Source organism: Euphorbia lathyris, chromosome 8 (assembly GCF_963576675.1).
Source record: "Euphorbia lathyris chromosome 8, ddEupLath1.1, whole genome shotgun sequence".
NCBI classification, from domain to species: Eukaryota; Viridiplantae; Streptophyta; class Magnoliopsida; order Malpighiales; family Euphorbiaceae; genus Euphorbia; species Euphorbia lathyris.
The window spans coordinates 24,440,081-24,461,886 of NC_088917.1; the positions used below are offsets into that span (position 1 = coordinate 24,440,081).

At 36.9% G+C, this 21,806-nt stretch overlaps 1 long non-coding RNA gene across 2 annotated transcripts; it reads left to right on the plus strand.

Moving 5' to 3' along the window:
• The first annotated feature begins 508 nt into the window (after positions 1-508).
• Positions 509-2,996, plus strand: LOC136202139 (uncharacterized). Of its 2 annotated transcripts, none has more exons than XR_010674322.1 (3): positions 509-886; positions 1,149-1,199; positions 2,264-2,996. It is a non-coding gene; the product is annotated as an uncharacterized lncRNA (long non-coding RNA). The 2 variants fall into 2 exon arrangements; XR_010674321.1 differs by having other exon boundaries at positions 2,336-2,996.
• Positions 2,997-21,806: the final 18,810 nt, after the last annotated feature.

Here is a 21,806-nt window from a genome sequence, read left to right on the forward strand (position 1 = left end):
AATAATTTCAACTCTCCTTAAATAAGAATATCTAAATAAGAAAACACATCAATTTACTAAAGAGGAAAAACAATGGTAATTACTAATGCAGAACTAATAGAATGACAACTAATGATGGTAAAAAGCTATTTTCATCGTTCTTCTTTCACATATACTTGACAAATGCCAAATGTGATGATGCTGGTTTTGATAGCAAAAAGGGTAGATGTTTCAAAGTTTACACTACAAGAAAACAAGGTATTTGTGAGAAAAAAATAACGAGAATAGTAAAACATTCTCGTTAAATACATAATCTTTATAATTTTAGTGAGAATAACCTATATATTTTAATATAAATAACAAAATAATTTATTTATTAAATTTTATTTTATTTTATTCTTATTAATATCTCTATTTTACTAATTTACTAAATCCCACTTTTTGTTATTCTCATTATATTATTTCAGTATAATTTTAATAAGAATCTTTATTCTTATTGAGCTTTCTAAATAATTTTTCCCCAAATTATTTCACTTTACCGCCACCCATTCCCCCCTAATTTTTCAGCTTCCCTCCATACTTTTAGGGGTTCGCTCCATTCCTTTCGGCAAAACCTTAGACAAATTTAGTATTCTCAAATTCATTCCTTATTTTCGATTTCGCACATAGCGTCAAACCTCAATGCAGTTGAAATTCACGGCTTAGAACCTCTTACTGAATCACTACGCGCAAGTCTGCGACCTTGTATGTGTCGTTTGCGACTCTCCAACCACCCGCAATTAGTCTGCAACCTAGTCTCTGATGGTACCAAACCATTTTCCATCCACGAGCGACTTGCTTCAGTTCAATGGCTACTCTAATCAACGTTTTCCTGCGTCCATACTTAATTGTTTCAATTCTCTCCAATGTAAGTTTTGCTTTGCCTTCTAGATTATTCCTCTGTACCTATGGCATATCCCTTTCGGGTATCTTCTGCAAATGCTTAGTTCTGTTAAGGGGTTTAATTGATTAGGGCATTTTAGATTTAAAGATTGGAAACAAGAGTGAGGTAGAAACTCTCTTCTCTCTTCTCTGCTTGCAACGGGATGGAGAACTGAAAGTACAATTTTTCACTTAGTTGTTCATTATCTCATTTGTAATATTGCTGATGTTTATAGTTTGTAATGCAGTTTGTGTTTGTTTCAACTGGGCTTGGACCTCCTTAAACATGTTAAGCACTTGTGAGTGAGTCAACTTTGTCTCTGTTTTTTGGTTTCTATTTTTGCTCATTCAATTCATTAAGTCACAATGCTTTAACAAGGATGAATTAATAAAGCTCTTACATGTAAATGTGAAGCCATTTCGACAAGAACCAGCCATTTTGGGTTATTTCACTTAAGCATGAAGGACATTTGCCAATTGATTCCTGTTTTGCCATTTCTTTTTGTATATCAATATATTTGATTGAAGATTTGAACTTCGTTTTTGTGAGGGTTTGATAGACTCTAGCTTGGTTGAATTAGCCCAAGGATGTGGTTGGAAAATCACTGAAGTCTCTTGGTATTGCAGCCTGTGTAAAAACAACTGATATATCGATGGAAGTAGTGGGTTCTTATTGCAAATCTGTTGAAACCTTTTCACTAGATTCAGAAATTATCAAAACTAGTGTTGTTCTTTTGATTGCCCAATATGCCCTTCTCTTAATGTTTTGAAGTTACAAAGTATTAATGTTACATATGAGGCTTTGATGGCTATAGGAACTCGTTGTTTGTCATTGGAATTGTTGGCTCTATATAGTTTCCCGCAACTTACTGATAGGTTAGATATTCTGGCTGAGCTGAGCTATTGAAATATATGTCATGGGCTCTGAATTTCTCCTTACATTAATCTGCTTTTCACAAAGGCTAAAATATGGATGAACTTTAGTTTCTTTATTTTCCTATCTCCTTGAGGATGTGCTATATCAAGGCAAGAATCTTTTGAGAGGAAGTTAGATATTCTGGCTGAGCTGAGCTATTGAAATATATGTCATGGGCTCTGAATTTCTCCTTACATTAATCTGCTTTTCACAAAGGCTAAAATATGGATGAACTTTAGTTTCCTTGTTTTCCTATCTCCTTGGGGATGTGCTATATCAAGGCAAGAATCTTTTGAGAGGAAGTGTGCTCGTTTTACATTACTGTTATCTTCTAATTTCGATTTTTCTTTATTTTGTATAAAATTTGAACTGTATTATATCATCTTGGGGCTTTCAAATAACTCTGGCAATTCATGATGATTAAAGTTTCTTCATTGTACTCTTCAGCTGTTTGTGTGCCATGGGGATGGGTGTAAGAAGTTGAAAAATCTTACTCTTAAGTGATTGCTACTTCCTTAGTGACAGGGGTTTAGAAGCAATTGCCACTAGTTGCAGACAACTGACCCATCTTGAAGTTAATGGTTGCCACAAGATCAGAACTCTTAGACTTGAGGAGATTGGACAATTTTGGTTGTAATTTCTCTGTCTCTGTTTTTTTTGCTTTGTTTGTTTGGAAGCCTTCTCCTTTTCACCCTTTCAATATCGAAAATTGTTCTATTGATTTATGTGTAGTTACCATCTTTAGACTGTTTGTTTGGCAGCCTTCTCCTGTTCGTGTGTTGTCATGACTGAAACTTTTGACTGTTTGTAGGCACCTTACTGAGTTGGCTTTATTATACTGCCAAAGAATTAGAAATCATGATCTTCTAGAAATGGGAAAGGGCTGTAAGTTCTTGTAGTCTCTTCAACTGGTAGATTGTTCGAGTGTTGGTGATGATACTATTTGCAGCATAGCTAAAGGTTGTAGGAATCTGAAGAAACTTCATGTTCGTCATAGTTATGAGGTTAACTCTCTACAAAGGTAACCAAACTCCCTCCACAATATCTGTCATTCTCTACAGAGGTTAGAATGCTTGGCTATGCCATGTTTGTTGGAGTCAGGCATCCGGCTAGAGCTTTTATATAGGATGTTGATGCTGATTGTTTAGCAATATGCAAATCCAAGCTATTCTATTGCTCATGTAATGCATTTTGTTTCTCCATGTTGCGGCTTTTTTGTCTTAGTGAATTGAAATGGAACTTTGTTTTATAATTTATTGTTGAATTGTATTTTTATAATTAATAAGCAGAATATTATTATATACCGTAAATATTTTTTTTATCATGATAAAATCTTTAATGAGAGGTTTTTGAATCATTATAAAAGATTTAATGAGAAGATTTTTAATTATTATATAAAAAATTAATGAGATTATTTCTAATTATTATAAACAATTTAACGAGAAGAGTTTTTATTATTATAAAACAGTCTGATGAGGACAATTAATCTCATTATATATTGTGATAATGAGAAGGTATTTTATTCTCATAATTACTTTTAGTAAGGGACCCCTGTAATGAAGGGAGCCATGAGAGTAATAATTCTCATTAAAAACCCTTTCATGAGAATATTTGGACTTTTAATAATAATTTTTCTTCTCATTAAAAGCCTTTTTTTTGTAGTGTTAGGATGATTACATAACTATCATCGTTAGGGCCATCCATGGGCATGGACAGAAGGAGCGTGAGCCCAGGATCCAATGGATGGAGGGGTAAATAATAATATTTTTTTTCCAAAATAAGAATAATATAGAAATTTAATCTTAAAAGTTGCAAGGGTTACAGAAATAATTTTATGTTTAAACAATTCATAGCACACATCTAGGCACGAGGGAAATGTGCAAAAATAATTTTTTTATAAAAAAATACAAAAATTAGAATCTCAAAAGATACAATGATAGTAAATATAATTCATAGACGTAAACAGTCACAATACACAAATTTATGACTATATTTTTCTTATAATATTTTTTCGCATACTCATGAAGATGATGTTTTTCAGAAATGAAAGTGTTGCAAATGCTTTGGTCAAAATTGTTGATTTAGACATTTGAAATTCTTGAGTTTGACAAAGCATCAGATTATTATCTAATTATTTCAATTGCTTTTCGAATCCTGTTACTATGTTAATTAATGACCGTTGTATCTACTGAAAGAATATTTTTGGAGTTAAAATTATTGAAAAACTATTTAAGATCATCAACGTCTCAAGAAAGATTAAATGATTTAACAATTTTATGCATCGAGAGAAATATATTAGAGAATACTGATGTAGAAATTATTTTTAGTAATTCTATATCTAAAAATGTTCGTAGATAATATTTTGTATAAGCAATTGAATATTTAATACAAAATAAAATATTTTTTTATTTGAAATTTGATAATTTTATTAGATCTCTTATTATATGCAACAAAAATATGTTATTTTTAAATATATATTTTTTACTTATAATTATTTATTAAGACTTTTATTTGATACTTCATTTCTAAACCTTCATAAAACTAGGATCGGTCATCCTATCATGTTAGTAAAATTATTCATGTTAAAAACGTCAAACTAAGTTCGGCCTAATCCAATTGTTTTTGGGACTTTTTTTAAGCAATTGTTTTTCAGACATAACTCCTTAACTCCTTATTTTATGAAATGTTTTGCTTTAGATGATATTAAATATTAGGGAGATATTATAATTACTTTGTTTTTGACAAAGTAATCATTATTTCGTTTTTTCCACCATTAAATGATGACTTTGTTTTTTCCTTTATAGTATAGTACTTCTAGCTTAGGAAAGTGAATGAGTCCTTAAACAGCCCTAGCTACACATGAATGGATAGAAACCGAGCGCCTCTCGGGAACAGGTTAAGAACAAGCCAAAAGATGTTATGTCCGAGTAGATAAGATATTTCCCAAGCACCCCTACTCGTATGAGAGGTTGAATTGATGACAAGTAACATCTTTGGTTGAAAAAAAATATATTCTATAAAGGATCCGGTAAAATATGCATCTTTGCGCCCTTTACTTCTGTTGGCCCAAAATAAAATAAATTTTATTTTCATGTATATAGAAAGCTTGGGTTTAATTTTAGGATATAGTTTACATTTTATCTGAAAAATAATAAAAATAAAAAGTATACATTAATAAATTCACTTCAAATACGCGAGGCGTATATTTTTATACGCGGGGCGTATACCACTTCCGAAGACGTTCAGCTTCAGAGACTCAACTACGCGGGGCGTAGTTGCCGATACGCAGGGCGTCCTTCATTTTACGCGGGGCGTACTTGCTTACGCGGGACGTACTCGCCAATACGCCACGCATAAGACGCATCCGCAGAGTGTTCCAAGATCAGAAGCTCCAATACGTAGGGCGTATCCACCAACACGCAGGGCGTACCCCTTCACGCGGGACGTGACACAAGAGACGCCACGCGTATGCACCATCAACAAAACGCGCCAACTCTAGAAGCTGCACTACGCGGGGTGTAGTCGGACATACACGGGGCGTCAACTCTCTCTCGGCAGCAGTTGGAATTGGTCAATGGAAGTTAATGGAAGTTGAGGTAGTGGGATGATGTGGCATTGGTAGTTGGAGGAAGTTGAGGAAGTTAAGGAGTTAGTTAAGTTAGTTGGTCACTAATTACCAAAATACCACTCACTAATTACCAAAATGCCACTCCAAAATACTATAAATAGACCCCCTCCCCTTCATAAAAAAACACACTCAACACAAACACAAATCCCTCTCTAAAGGTCCCTTCCAATTCTCTCTAGTTCTTAGCTCCTAAGTTCTTTAAGTTCTTCAAAGTTCTTCTTTTCGTTCTTCGCTTTTTCTTAGCTTCGATTCCCTTTTTAGCTCTCTTTAGCTTCAATTCAAGTTCCAATAGTCTTTCTTTCAAGTTTCTCAATTCAATTTAGCATTCCTAAGCTGTTACTCTGCTCAATTTTCAATTAGAATTCCATTTTCCAAAGTAATTTTCCAGATTCGCCCAATCATTTTCAAAGCCCGTTTTCGTCTATTTAAAATAATTTTTTGCTTTCAATCCCTTCGACCAAATTGTTCCTGACGCCCTGAATTTCAATCTAGCCTTTTGATTCACTCAATTCCGTGTCCAGAATCTCCATTTACAAATTAATCTTTGCACCCCAAATTCTTTTAGCTATTCTGTCCAGAATTTTCCAGATTCGTCCAGTCATTTTCAAAGCCAGATTCCGTCCATTTAGAATCCGTTTTAGCCTTCGATCCCTTATACAAAATTGTTCCTCACTTCCTGAAGTTAAATCTAGCCTACTTAATCGTCCAATTCCGTGTTCATAAGTACCTAAACGAGCCTCCCGAAGTTAAGGTCTAAATCTGCTCCATTTGCCTACCAACGTTTTGCCATTGCACCAAGCACATACCGTACGGGCCCGACCGATTGCAGCTCTCCAAGGACCTCACGCCGACGCCAAAATTCAACATCAATCCGAGATAGCTATTGTGGCTCCGAGTTTGTTGTTGAATTCCAATTTTTATTTTAATTGCATTTCAATTCCTCGTATTTGATTTGTTTTTCCAATTCAATTGAATTAGCTATATGTTTAGTATAGAAGTACTTCAATTGTAATTCATTTCCAATTTCATGTTTCAAACACTTATTCAATCAATAAAATACCGATTTTTCACCAAATCTTGTGTCAATTTCGCTTCTTTTATTTTCTCGTCTTCAATTTACCCGCATTAGCTTAAATAAAAACAATTTATCTCGCAAAGTTTCTATAACGGCGCGAGAGACCCAAGAGGGACTTTTTCAATCCTTGCGTCCATCGCCAATCGTTTCGATTAGATTTCAAGTTTTGGCGCGCAATTCCATAAACTTAACCGTCTTTAATATTTTGAGAAATAATTTCTCTGGCACGCCCGCACCCTAACCACACGTGACAAGGTTGAAATTAGCATATTCATAAAATATCGCTAACAATTTTTGGCACGCCCAGTGGGACCTTTGTTTTAGGCTTTTGCCAAAAATTCCAATACATTTTTTTCTAACATGTCCAAATTTTTCACAACACTCTGTTTTTCACTTGTTTTTTCGCCCCACTTCACTTACCAAAATTTATTAGCTAACGCTAACAATTTTTGGCACGCCCAGTGGGACCTTTTGTTTTTTTTAGGCTACCAAAAATTGCATATAGAACCTAAAACTTTCTTTTTTACACAATTTATTATTTTTTGGACCTCGTATTTCACTTTTCTTGCCCCACTTTACCATACCAAAATTTATTAGCTGTCGCTAACAATTTTTGGCACGCCCAGTGGGACCTTTGTTTTAGGCTTTTGCCAAAAATTGTGTCTATACTCGTTTTTTTACTTTCTTAATTTTTTCCACACTCATTATCCCACTTTACCATACCAAAATTTATTAGCTATCGCTAACAATTTTTGGCACGCCCAGTGGGACATTTTTGTTTTGAGCTTAGCCAAAAATTGTAAAATCCATCACACATGTTTTTTTTTTCTCGCACTCAGCTTTTCAATTTAGTTTATTATTATTTCATGCTCTTACTTTATGCAATTTTATTCGCTTTATTTTTCATAATAAATATTGACTTAATCATTTTTTCTATTACCCACAGAAAATGCCTCTGAATATCAATGAGTGCAAAGCAATCAAACCATGACGAGGACAACATACGAAAATGAAAGGGATGCTACGATACCGGTGTATTTTGGTGGTTTCAATCGAGATCAACATTTTACAATAAGTACAACCGGATTGTGGGTCCATTGGTATACCGTCTTTAGATGCTACGACGATGGCTATGTTCAGTTTATTCATAGCGATGAACATAATATTGATTGCAAGTGTTGTGCTTACGTTCAAACCACGTCATTCTATGATGATCAATATGGTTGCTATGTGGAGCAAGTACAGGAGTCCCATAAAAATCCACATGGTCCTGATTATATTGAGGTATGGGAGCACCTACGGATGAGTAATCCTCATTACCGAGGTAGCTATATTTGCAATTATAGGGATGAAAACCTCCATTTTCATCGTCCTTGTCGGCAATCTTGCTTTGAAAGGAGTACGGTCATGGCTCCAATCGAGCATGAGACATATGAAGATGTTGTGTGCTCTAATATGAGCTACGACCAAAACTCTCTTGAGAATTCCAGTCATGTGGTAGAGGTGGAAGTAGTCCAAGTTATTGAGGATGATGGAGAAATCAAATCATTACTTATGAAGGAGGAGCGATCAATAGACGATGCATATCAACAACTTGCGGATCAACTCGAGAAACAGACGGCTAATATCGCAGCTTCTTTCAGAACCTGCATTGAAGGCTGTATCGAGGCCATCCAAGATGTAGTACTTCATCATAATGCAAAGTTAGAAGCATACACCACACGCCCAACTCTTCCAAAAACGAAGATTCTTAACAGTGAACCGGCAATAGGAAGTCAAGAGGATGGAGACGATTCCTATGACTATGATTCTAGGTCCATGCAAGAGGATGACGCCGCTTCCAATGATCTTGATTCGGGGGGCATCCACGAAACTCCTATAGAAATTCAAGAAGAAGAAGGAGATGTTCTTAGGAGTTATGACTCAGAATCCAACGAAGTGGATGATGTAGCGTCTAGTGATATTGACTCGGGGGGCAGCATAGAGGAAGCAACTCAATAAGAACCCACTCTAGAAGTACTGCCCATATATGCAAATCCCCAAAGGTCAATGGGATTTTTATGGAGCCTCGACATGAACGAGAAGGAAGTTGTGCAAACCCAAGACGAGGATGAAGATGTATCTCATGACCTCAATTCAGGTTTCAGCCAGGACGATGATGGCCTATCAGATACTCCGAACTCGAGGGGCATCCACGAAACTCTTATAGCAATTCAAGAAGAAGAAGGATATGTTTCTAGGAGCCATGAATCAGAATCCAACGAAGAGGACAATGTTGTGTCTAGTGATCTTGGTTTGGGGGGCATCGAAGAGGAAGCAATCCAGCAAGAACCCACTCTAGAAGTGTTGCCCAGAGATGCAAATTCACCAAAGTCAAAAGAATTTCCATGGAGTCAAATAGTTGTACAAGCCCAGGAAGAAGAGGAAAATATATCTCATAACCTCAATTCGGATTTTAGTCGGGAGGGTGACGACCCATCAAGCACTTCTAACTCGGGGGGCATCCATGAAGCACCTGTAGAAATTCAAGAAGATGAGGAAGATGTTTCTTGGAGCTATGATTCAGAATCCAGTCAAGACGATGAGGTATCCAACCCGAGGGGCATCCAACCGGAAGAGGTTCAACAAGAATTTACTCTAGAAGAATCTCTCATTCTTGTGAAGTCTTTAAAATCAGAAGATTTTGTGAAAAGTTATGATATCGAAGAAGAAGTGGCTTCAGAAACACATGAAGAAGTTTTCTATGATTGTAATTCGCAACTCGGTCATGATGAAGAAAACTTCTATGATCATGGTTTGGGGGGCAGTCAAGATCGAGAAGTTAATCGAGAATCCACACCAGAAATACCTCTAATGATTCTTCCAACAACTCATGTTTTTCCAGAGCTTATGATCACCATGAAGTTTGTTAACTCAAATTGGGGACCAAGTTTGCAGACCATAATTCTTCTTTTCACCAGTCTACTTCAACTTTCCTACCATCCGAACAAGTCACGAGGTTTCTACTTCTTAACCTTGTTTATTTATGTAGACTCTAGTTTACCAATGCTTTTTATTATGCGGAAAGAGAGTCATGAAAATAAGAATCTAGACATGAAAACTCATATCCCTCTTGCAGAAATGTTATTGAGCATCTTATTATATGAGGCTATAACATGATTTTGTACTTACAATATAGCCCATAAGACCATTTATGGTCGAAATAAGTTGGCGTTGTTGCCAGCATAAAGAAAAAGAAAATGAAAAAATATTTCAGTTTTCAAAATAAATTATTTATGTTCATACTTCCATTTGGTTCATATTCTCTACTTTTGTTTTCGCATCTTCTTCATTTGCTTCAAACTCTAACTCACAAACCGAAACACTCCGTTATTACCATTTCTAGATCGTATTTGCAATCTATTAGTTGATTCCGGTTAATTAAAATACCCAGAACCAAGCTTTTGGAAATTATTGATCTCAAAATCATAATTTCCATCAAACAACTGTTCTGGTTAGCTTTTTTCCCAAAATTGATTTCATCCGTCATAAACCCCCTTTTCCTTCAAAACCAATCTCAATTTCTTCGTTGATATCCAAATCATAACTCTCAACTTTCATTTTGTTCAAAACGATTTCCTATAACCTCAATTTTCTCACTCGAAATCACCCCATTGCCATTTGATTTTTCTTACATCGGATAACTCGTGTATTCAAATTTTAAAATGATTCCGACACGTCCAATTTCTCCAATTCGACAAATTCCAATCTGATTATTCTAGAAGTCCATTTAGCTTAGATAAACATTAGCCACTCCTCAATTCGAGCCAGTTGTGTCCAAATTAATCATTACTATAGCTTCAAGTTATTTTTCATTATTACGAGCCATTCTCTTGTTGCAAACCATTTCCATACTTTTTTCAAAAGCAATCCGTGATTCTAAAGTACCAATTATCTCAGAACCAAGCTTTTGGTATTTATTTGATCTGAATCAAATTTAATCCCATCAAACAACTGTTCTGAACAACTGTTTTGATCTCAAACCATTCATCGGTCACGAGGTCAAGTTTGTTATTATTTATTTTTGTACAATTATCTCCAATAATTTCGGCGTACATATTGCTTTGTAATTTTCCTGCTTTATTTCTCACATCTTCAAAAAAAAAAAAGGGGTTCAAAAATACATTCTTTTGTGTACAAATTTTCAATTCTAGTCAATTTATACACAAAAGAGGGGGGCAATTGTTGGCCCAAAATAAAATATATTTTATTTTCATGTATATAGAAAGCTTGGGTTTAATTTTAGGATATAGTTTACATTTTATCTGGAAAATAATAAAAATAAAAAGTATACATTAATAAATTCACTCCAAATACGCGAGGCGTATATTTTTATACGCGGGGCGTATACCACTTCCGAAGACGTTCAGCTTCAGAGACTCAACTACGCGGGGCGTAGTTGCCGATACGCAGGGCGTCCTTCATTTTACGCGGGGCGTACTTGCTTACGCGGGACGTACTCGCCAATACGCCACGCGTAAGACGCATCCGCAGAGTGTTCCAAGATCAGAAGCTCCAATACGTAGGGCGTATCCACCAACACGCAGGGCGTACCCCTTCACGCGGGACGTGACACAAGAGACGCCACGCGTATGCACCATCAACAAAACGCGCCAACTCTAGAAGCTGCACTACGCGGGGTGTAGTCGGACATACACGGGGCGTCAACTCTCTCTCGGCAGCAGTTGGAATTGGTCAATGGAAGTTAATGGAAGTTGAGGTAGTGGGATGATGTGGCATTGGTAGTTGGAGGAAGTTGAGGAAGTTAAGGAGTTAGTTAAGTTAGTTGGTCACTAATTACCAAAATACCACTCACTAATTACCAAAATGCCACTCCAAAATACTATAAATAGACCCCCTCCCCTTCATAAAAAAACACACTCAACACAAACACAAATCCCTCTCTAAAGGTCCCTTCCAATTCTCTCTAGTTCTTAGCTCCTAAGTTCTTTAAGTTCTTCAAAGTTCTTCTTTTCGTTCTTCGCTTTTTCTTAGCTTCGATTCCCTTTTTAGCTCTCTTTAGCTTCAATTCAAGTTCCAATAGTCTTTCTTTCAAGTTTCTCAATTCAATTTAGCATTCCTAAGCTGTTACTCTGCTCAATTTTCAATTAGAATTCCATTTTCCAAAGTAATTTTCCAGATTCGCCCAATCATTTTCAAAGCCCGTTTTCGTCTATTTAAAATAATTTTTTGCTTTCAATCCCTTCGACCAAATTGTTCCTGACGCCCTGAATTTCAATCTAGCCTTTTGATTCACTCAATTCCGTGTCCAGAATCTCCATTTACAAATTAATCTTTGCACCCCAAATTCTTTTAGCTATTCTGTCCAGAATTTTCCAGATTCGTCCAGTCATTTTCAAAGCCAGATTCCGTCCATTTAGAATCCGTTTTAGCCTTCGATCCCTTATACAAAATTGTTCCTCACTTCCTGAAGTTAAATCTAGCCTACTTAATCGTCCAATTCCGTGTTCATAAGTACCTAAACGAGCCTCCCGAAGTTAAGGTCTAAATCTGCTCCATTTGCCTACCAACGTTTTGCCATTGCACCAAGCACATACCGTACGGGCCCGACCGATTGCAGCTCTCCAAGGACCTCACGCCGACGCCAAAATTCAACATCAATCCGAGATAGCTATTGTGGCTCCGAGTTTGTTGTTGAATTCCAATTTTTATTTTAATTGCATTTCAATTCCTCGTATTTGATTTGTTTTTCCAATTCAATTGAATTAGCTATATGTTTAGTATAGAAGTACTTCAATTGTAATTCATTTCCAATTTCATGTTTCAAACACTTATTCAATCAATAAAATACCGATTTTTCACCAAATCTTGTGTCAATTTCGCTTCCTTTATTTTCTCGTCTTCAATTTACCCGCATTAGCTTAAATAAAAACAATTTATCTCGCAAAGTTTCTATAACGGCGCGAGAGACCCAAGAGGGACTTTTTCAATCCTTGCGTCCATCGCCAATCGTTTCGATTAGATTTCAAGTTTTGGCGCGCAATTCCATAAACTTAACCGTCTTTAATATTTTGAGAAATAATTTCTCTGGCACGCCCGCACCCTAACCACACGTGACAAGGTTGAAATTAGCATATTCATAAAATATCGCTAACAATTTTTGGCACGCCCAGTGGGACCTTTGTTTTAGGCTTTTGCCAAAAATTTCAATACATTTTTTTCTAACATGTCCAAATTTTTCACAACACTCTGTTTTTCACTTGTTTTTTCGCCCCACTTCACTTACCAAAATTTATTAGCTAACGCTAACAATTTTTGGCACGCCCAGTGGGACCTTTTGGTTTTTTTAGGCTACCAAAAATTGCATATAGAACCTAAAACTTTCTTTTTTACACAATTTATTATTTTTTGGACCTCGTATTTCACTTTTCTCGCCCCACTTTACCATACCAAAATTTATTAGCTGTCGCTAACAATTTTTGGCACGCCCAGTGGGACCTTTGTTTTAGGCTTTTGCCAAAAATTGTGTCTATACTCGTTTTTTTACTTTCTTAATTTTTTCCACACTCATTATCCCACTTTACCATACCAAAATTTATTAGCTATCGCTAACAATTTTTGGCACGCCCAGTGGGACATTTTTGTTTTGAGCTTAGCCAAAAATTGTAAAATCCATCACACATGTTTTTTTTTTCTCGCACTCAGCTTTTCAATTTAGTTTATTATTATTCCATGCTCTTACTTTATGCAATTTTATTCGCTTTATTTTTCATAATAAATATTGACTTAATCATTTTTTCTATTACCCACAGAAAATGCCTCTGAATATCAATGAGTGCAAAGCAATCAAACCATGACGAGGACAACATACGAAAATGAAAGGGATGCTACGATACCGGTGTATTTTGGTGGTTTCAATCGAGATCAACATTTTACAATAAGTACAACCGGATTGTGGGTCCATTGGTATACCGTCTTTAGATGCTACGACGATGGCTATGTTCAGTTTATTCATAGCGATGAACATAATATTGATTGCAAGTGTTGTGCTTACGTTCAAACCACGTCATTCTATGATGATCAATATGGTTGCTATGTGGAGCAAGTACAGGAGTCCCATAAAAATCCACATGGTCCTGATTATATTGAGGTATGGGAGCACCTACGGATGAGTAATCCTCATTACCGAGGTAGCTATATTTGCAATTATAGGGATGAAAACCTCCATTTTCATCGTCCTTGTCGGCAATCTTGCTTTGAAAGGAGTACGGTCATGGCTCCAATCGAGCATGAGACATATGAAGATGTTGTGTGCTCTAATATGAGCTACGACCAAAACTCTCTTGAGAATTCCAGTCATGTGGTAGAGGTGGAAGTAGTCCAAGTTATTGAGGATGATGGAGAAATCAAATCATTACTTATGAAGGAGGAGCGATCAATAGACGATGCATATCAACAACTTGCGGATCAACTCGAGAAACAGACGGCTAATATCGCAGCTTCTTTCAGAACCTGCATTAAAGGCTGTATCGAGGCCATCCAAGATGCAGTACTTCATCATAATGCAAAGTTAGAAGCATACACCACACGCCCAACTCTTCCAAAAACGAAGATTCTTAACAGTGAACCGGCAATAGGAAGTCAAGAGGATGGAGACGATCCCTATGACTATGATTCTAGGTCCATGCAAGAGGATGACGCCGCTTCCAATGATCTTGATTCGGGGGGCATCCACGAAACTCCTATAGAAATTCAAGAAGAAGAAGGAGATGTTCTTAGGAGTTATGACTCAGAATCCAACGAAGTGGATGATGTAGCGTCTAGTGATATTGACTCGGGGGGCAGCATAGAGGAAGCAACTCAATAAGAACCCACTCTAGAAGTACTGCCCATATATGCAAATCCCCAAAGGTCAATGGGATTTTTATGGAGCCTCGACATGAACGAGAAGGAAGTTGTGCAAACCCAAGACGAGGATGAAGATGTATCTCATGACCTCAATTCAGGTTTCAGCCAGGACGATGATGGCCTATCAGATACTCCGAACTCGAGGGGCATCCACGAAACTCTTATAGCAATTCAAGAAGAAGAAGGATATGTTTCTAGGAGCCATGAATCAGAATCCAACGAAGAGGACAATGTTGTGTCTAGTGATCTTGGTTTGGGGGGCATCGAAGAGGAAGCAATCCAGCAAGAACCCACTCTAGAAGTGTTGCCCAGAGATGCAAATTCACCAAAGTCAAAAGAATTTCCATGGAGTCAAATAGTTGTACAAGCCCAGGAAGAAGAGGAAAATATATCTCATAACCTCAATTCGGATTTTAGTCGGGAGGGTGACGACCCATCAAGCACTTCTAACTCGGGGGGCATCCATGAAGCACCTGTAGAAATTCAAGAAGATGAGGAAGATGTTTCTTGGAGCTATGATTCAGAATCCAGTCAAGACGATGAGGTATCCAACCCGAGGGGCATCCAACCGGAAGAGGTTCAACAAGAATTTACTCTAGAAGAATCTCTCATTCTTGTGAAGTCTTTAAAATCAGAAGATTTTGTGAAAAGTTATGATATCGAAGAAGAAGTGGCTTCAGAAACACATGAAGAAGTTTTCTATGATTGTAATTCGCAACTCGGTCATGATGAAGAAAACTTCTATGATCATGGTTTGGGGGGCAGTCAAGATCGAGAAGTTAATCGAGAATCCACACCAGAAATACCTCTAATGATTCTTCCAACAACTCATGTTTTTCCAGAGCTTATGATCACCATGAAGTTTGTTAACTCAAATTGGGGACCAAGTTTGCAGACCATAATTCTTCTTTTCACCAGTCTACTTCAACTTTCCTACCATCCGAACAAGTCACGAGGTTTCTACTTCTTAACCTTGTTTATTTATGTAGACTCTAGTTTACCAATGCTTTTTATTATGCGGAAAGAGAGTCATGAAAATAAGAATCTAGACATGAAAACTCATATCCCTCTTGCAGAAATGTTATTGAGCATCTTATTATATGAGGCTATAACATGATTTTGTACTTACAATATAGCCCATAAGACCATTTATGGTCGAAATAAGTTGGCGTTGTTGCCAGCATAAAGAAAAAGAAAATGAAAAAATATTTCAGTTTTCAAAATAAATTATTTATGTTCATACTTCCATTTGGTTCATATTCTCTACTTTTGTTTTCGCATCTTCTTCATTTGCTTCAAACTCTAACTCACAAACCGAAACACTCCGTTATTACCATTTCTAGATCGTATTTGCAATCTATTAGTTGATTCCGGTTAATTAAAATACCCAGAACCAAGCTTTTGGAAATTATTGATCTCAAAATCATAATTTCCATCAAACAACTGTTCTGGTTAGCTTTTTTCCCAAAATTGATTTCATCCGTCATAAACCCCCTTTTCCTTCAAAACCAATCTCAATTTCTTCGTTGATATCCAAATCATAACTCTCAACTTTCATTTTGTTCAAAACGATTTCCTATAACCTCAATTTTCTCACTCGAAATCACCCCATTGCCATTTGATTTTTCTTACATCGGATAACTCGTGTATTCAAATTTTAAAATGATTCCGACACGTCCAATTTCTCCAATTCGACAAATTCCAATCTGATTATTCTAGAAGTCCATTTAGCTTAGATAAACATTAGCCACTCCTCAATTCGAGCCAGTTGTGTCCAAATTAATCATTACTATAGCTTCAAGTTATTTTTCATTATTACGAGCCATTCTCTTGTTGCAAACCATTTCCATACTTTTTTCAAAAGCAATCCGTGATTCTAAAGTACCAATTATCTCAGAACCAAGCTTTTGGTATTTATTTGATCTGAATCAAATTTAATCCCATCAAACAACTGTTCTGAACAACTGTTTTGATCTCAAACCATTCATCGGTCACGAGGTCAAGTTTGTTATTATTTATTTTTGTACAATTATCTCCAATAATTTCGGCGTACATATTGCTTTGTAATTTTCCTGCTTTATTTCTCACATCTTCAAAAAAAAAAAAAAAAGGGGTTCAAAAATACATTCTTTTGTGTACAAATTTTCAATTCTAGTCAATTTATACACAAAAGAGGGGGGCAATTGTTGGCCCAAAATAAAATATATTTTATTTTCATGTATATAGAAAGCTTGGGTTTAATTTTAGGATATAGTTTACATTTTATCTGGAAAATAATAAAAATAAAAAGTATACATTAATAAATTCACTCCAAATACGCGAGGCGTATATTTTTATACGCGGGGCGTATACCACTTCCGAAGACGTTCAGCTTCAGAGACTCAACTACGCGGGGCGTAGTTGCCGATACGCAGGGCGTCCTTCATTTTACGCGGGGCGTACTTGCTTACGCGGGACGTACTCGCCAATACGCCACGCGTAAGACGCATCCGCAGAGTGTTCCAAGATCAGAAGCTCCAATACGTAGGGCGTATCCACCAACACGCAGGGCGTACCCCTTCACGCGGGACGTGACACAAGAGACGCCACGCGTATGCACCATCAACAAAACGCGCCAACTCTAGAAGCTGCACTACGCGGGGTGTAGTCGGACATACACGGGGCGTCAACTCTCTCTCGGCAGCAGTTGGAATTGGTCAATGGAAGTTAATGGAAGTTGAGGTAGTGGGATGATGTGGCATTGGTAGTTGGAGGAAGTTGAGGAAGTTAAGGAGTTAGTTAAGTTAGTTGGTCACTAATTACCAAAATACCACTCACTAATTACCAAAATGCCACTCCAAAATACTATAAATAGACCCCCTCCCCTTCATAAAAAAACACACTCAACACAAACACAAATCCCTCTCTAAAGGTCCCTTCCAATTCTCTCTAGTTCTTAGCTCCTAAGTTCTTTAAGTTCTTCAAAGTTCTTCTTTTCGTTCTTCGCTTTTTCTTAGCTTCGATTCCCTTTTTAGCTCTCTTTAGCTTCAATTCAAGTTCCAATAGTCTTTCTTTCAAGTTTCTCAATTCAATTTAGCATTCCTAAGCTGTTACTCTGCTCAATTTTCAATTAGAATTCCATTTTCCAAAGTAATTTTCCAGATTCGCCCAATCATTTTCAAAGCCCGTTTTCGTCTATTTAAAATAATTTTTTGCTTTCAATCCCTTCGACCAAATTGTTCCTGACGCCCTGAATTTCAATCTAGCCTTTTGATTCACTCAATTCCGTGTCCAGAATCTCCATTTACAAATTAATCTTTGCACCCCAAATTCTTTTAGCTATTCTGTCCAGAATTTTCCAGATTCGTCCAGTCATTTTCAAAGCCAGATTCCGTCCATTTAGAATCCGTTTTAGCCTTCGATCCCTTATACAAAATTGTTCCTCACTTCCTGAAGTTAAATCTAGCCTACTTAATCGTCCAATTCCGTGTTCATAAGTACCTAAACGAGCCTCCCGAAGTTAAGGTCTAAATCTGCTCCATTTGCCTACCAACGTTTTGCCATTGCACCAAGCACATACCGTACGGGCCCGACCGATTGCAGCTCTCCAAGGACCTCACGCCGACGCCAAAATTCAACATCAATCCGAGATAGCTATTGTGGCTCCGAGTTTGTTGTTGAATTCCAATTTTTATTTTAATTGCATTTCAATTCCTCGTATTTGATTTGTTTTTCCAATTCAATTGAATTAGCTATATGTTTAGTATAGAAGTACTTCAATTGTAATTCATTTCCAATTTCATGTTTCAAACACTTATTCAATCAATAAAATACCGATTTTTCACCAAATCTTGTGTCAATTTCGCTTCCTTTATTTTCTCGTCTTCAATTTACCCGCATTAGCTTAAATAAAAACAATTTATCTCGCAAAGTTTCTATAACGGCGCGAGAGACCCAAGAGGGACTTTTTCAATCCTTGCGTCCATCGCCAATCGTTTCGATTAGATTTCAAGTTTTGGCGCGCAATTCCATAAACTTAACCGTCTTTAATATTTTGAGAAATAATTTCTCTGGCACGCCCGCACCCTAACCACACGTGACAAGGTTGAAATTAGCATATTCATAAAATATCGCTAACAATTTTTGGCACGCCCAGTGGGACCTTTGTTTTAGGCTTTTGCCAAAAATTCCAATACATTTTTTTCTAACATGTCCAAATTTTTCACAACACTCTGTTTTTCACTTGTTTTTTCGCCCCACTTCACTTACCAAAATTTATTAGCTAACGCTAACAATTTTTGGCACGCCCAGTGGGACCTTTTGTTTTTTTTAGGCTACCAAAAATTGCATATAGAACCTAAAACTTTCTTTTTTACACAATTTATTATTTTTTGGACCTCGTATTTCACTTTTCTCGCCCCACTTTACCATACCAAAATTTATTAGCTGTCGCTAACAATTTTTGGCACGCCCAGTGGGACCTTTGTTTTAGGCTTTTGCCAAAAATTGTGTCTATACTCGTTTTTTTACTTTCTTAATTTTTTCCACACTCATTATCCCACTTTACCATACCAAAATTTATTAGCTATCGCTAACAATTTTTGGCACGCCCAGTGGGACATTTTTGTTTTGAGCTTAGCCAAAAATTGTAAAATCCATCACACATGTTTTTTTTTTCTCGCACTCAGCTTTTCAATTTAGTTTATTATTATTCCATGCTCTTACATTATGCAATTTTATTCGCTTTATTTTTCATAATAAATATTGACTTAATCATTTTTTCTATTACCCACAGAAAATGCCTCTGAATATCAATGAGTGCAAAGCAATCAAACCATGACGAGGACAACATACGAAAATGAAAGGGATGCTACGATACCGGTGTATTTTGGTGGTTTCAATCGAGATCAACATTTTACAATAAGTACAACCGGATTGTGGGTCCATTGGTATACCGTCTTTAGATGCTACGACGATGGCTATGTTCAGTTTATTCATAGCGATGAACATAATATTGATTGCAAGTGTTGTGCTTACGTTCAAACCACGTCATTCTATGATGATCAATATGGTTGCTATGTGGAGCAAGTACAGGAGTCCCATAAAAATCCACATGGTCCTGATTATATTGAGGTATGGGAGCACCTACGGATGAGTAATCCTCATTACCGAGGTAGCTATATTTGCAATTATAGGGATGAAAACCTCCATTTTCATCGTCCTTGTCGGCAATCTTGCTTTGAAAGGAGTACGGTCATGGCTCCAATCGAGCATGAGACATATGAAGATGTTGTGTGCTCTAATATGAGCTACGACCAAAACTCTCTTGAGAATTCCAGTCATGTGGTAGAGGTGGAAGTAGTCCAAGTTATTGAGGATGATGGAGAAATCAAATCATTACTTATGAAGGAGGAGCGATCAATAGACGATGCATATCAACAACTTGCGGATCAACTCGAGAAACAGACGGCTAATATCGCAGCTTCTTTCAGAACCTGCATTGAAGGCTGTATCGAGGCCATCCAAGATGCAGTACTTCATCATAATGCAAAGTTAGAAGCATACACCACACGCCCAACTCTTCCAAAAACAAAGATTCTTAACAGTGAACCGGCAATAGGAAGTCAAGAGGATGGAGACGATCCCTATGACTATGATTCTAGGTCCATGCAAGAGGATGACGCCGCTTCCAATGATCTTGATTCGGGGGGCATCCACGAAACTCCTATAGAAATTCAAGAAGAAGAAGGAGATGTTCTTAGGAGTTATGACTCAGAATCCAACGAAGTGGATGATGTAGCGTCTAGTGATATTGACTCGGGGGGCAGCATAGAGGAAGCAACTCAATAAGAACCCACTCTAGAAGTACTGCCCATATATGCAAATCCCCAAAGGTCAATGGGATTTTTATGGAGCCTCGACATGAACGAGAAGGAAGTTGTGCAAACCCAAGACGAGGATGAAGATGTATCTCATGACCTCAATTCAGGTTTCAGCCAGGACGATGATGGCCTATCAGATACTCCGAACTCGAGGGGCATCCACGAAACTCTTATAGCAATTCAAGAAGAAGAAGGATATGTTTCTAGGAGCCATGAATCAGAATCCAACGAAGAGGACAATGTTGTGTCTAGTGATCTTGGTTTGGGGGGCATCGAAGAGGAAGCAATCCAGCAAGAACCCACTCTAGAAGTGTTGCCCAGAGATGCAAATTCACCAAAGTCAAAAGAATTTCCATGGAGTCAAATAGTTGTACAAGCCCAGGAAGAAGAGGAAAATATATCTCATAACCTCAATTCGGATTTTAGTCGGGAGGGTGACGACCCATCAAGCACTTCTAACTCGGGGGGCATCCATGAAGCACCTGTAGAAATTCAAGAAGATGAGGAAGATGTTTCTTGGAGCTATGATTCAGAATCCAGTCAAGACGATGAGGTATCCAACCCGAGGGGCATCCAACCGGAAGAGGTTCAACAAGAATTTACTCTAGAAGAATCTCTCATTCTTGTGAAGTCTTTAAAATCAGAAGATTTTGTGAAAAGTTATGATATCGAAGAAGAAGTGGCTTCAGAAACACATGAAGAAGTTTTCTATGATTGTAATTCGCAACTCGGTCATGATGAAGAAAACTTCTATGATCATGGTTTGGGGGGCAGTCAAGATCGAGAAGTTAATCGAGAATCCACACCAGAAATACCTCTAATGATTCTTCCAACAACTCATGTTTTTCCAGAGCTTATGATCACCATGAAGTTTGTTAACTCAAATTGGGGACCAAGTTTGCAGACCATAATTCTTCTTTTCACCAGTCTACTTCAACTTTCCTACCATCCGAACAAGTCACGAGGTTTCTACTTCTTAACCTTGTTTATTTATGTAGACTCTAGTTTACCAATGCTTTTTATTATGCGGAAAGAGAGTCATGAAAATAAGAATCTAGACATGAAAACTCATATCCCTCTTGCAGAAATGTTATTGAGCATCTTATTATATGAGGCTATAACATGATTTTGTACTTACAATATAGCCCATAAGACCATTTATGGTCGAAATAAGTTGGCGTTGTTGCCAGCATAAAAAAAAAGAAAATGAAAAAATATTTCAGTTTTCAAAATAAATTATTTATGTTCATACTTCCATTTGGTTCATATTCTCTACTTTTGTTTTCGCATCTTCTTCATTTGCTTCAAACTCTAACTCACAAACCGAAACACTCCGTTATTACCATTTCTAGATCGTATTTGCAATCTATTAGTTGATTCCGGTTAATTAAAATACCCAGAACCAAGCTTTTGGAAATTATTGATCTCAAAATCATAATTTCCATCAAACAACTGTTCTGGTTAGCTTTTTTCCCAAAATTGATTTCATCCGTCATAAACCCCCTTTTCCTTCAAAAC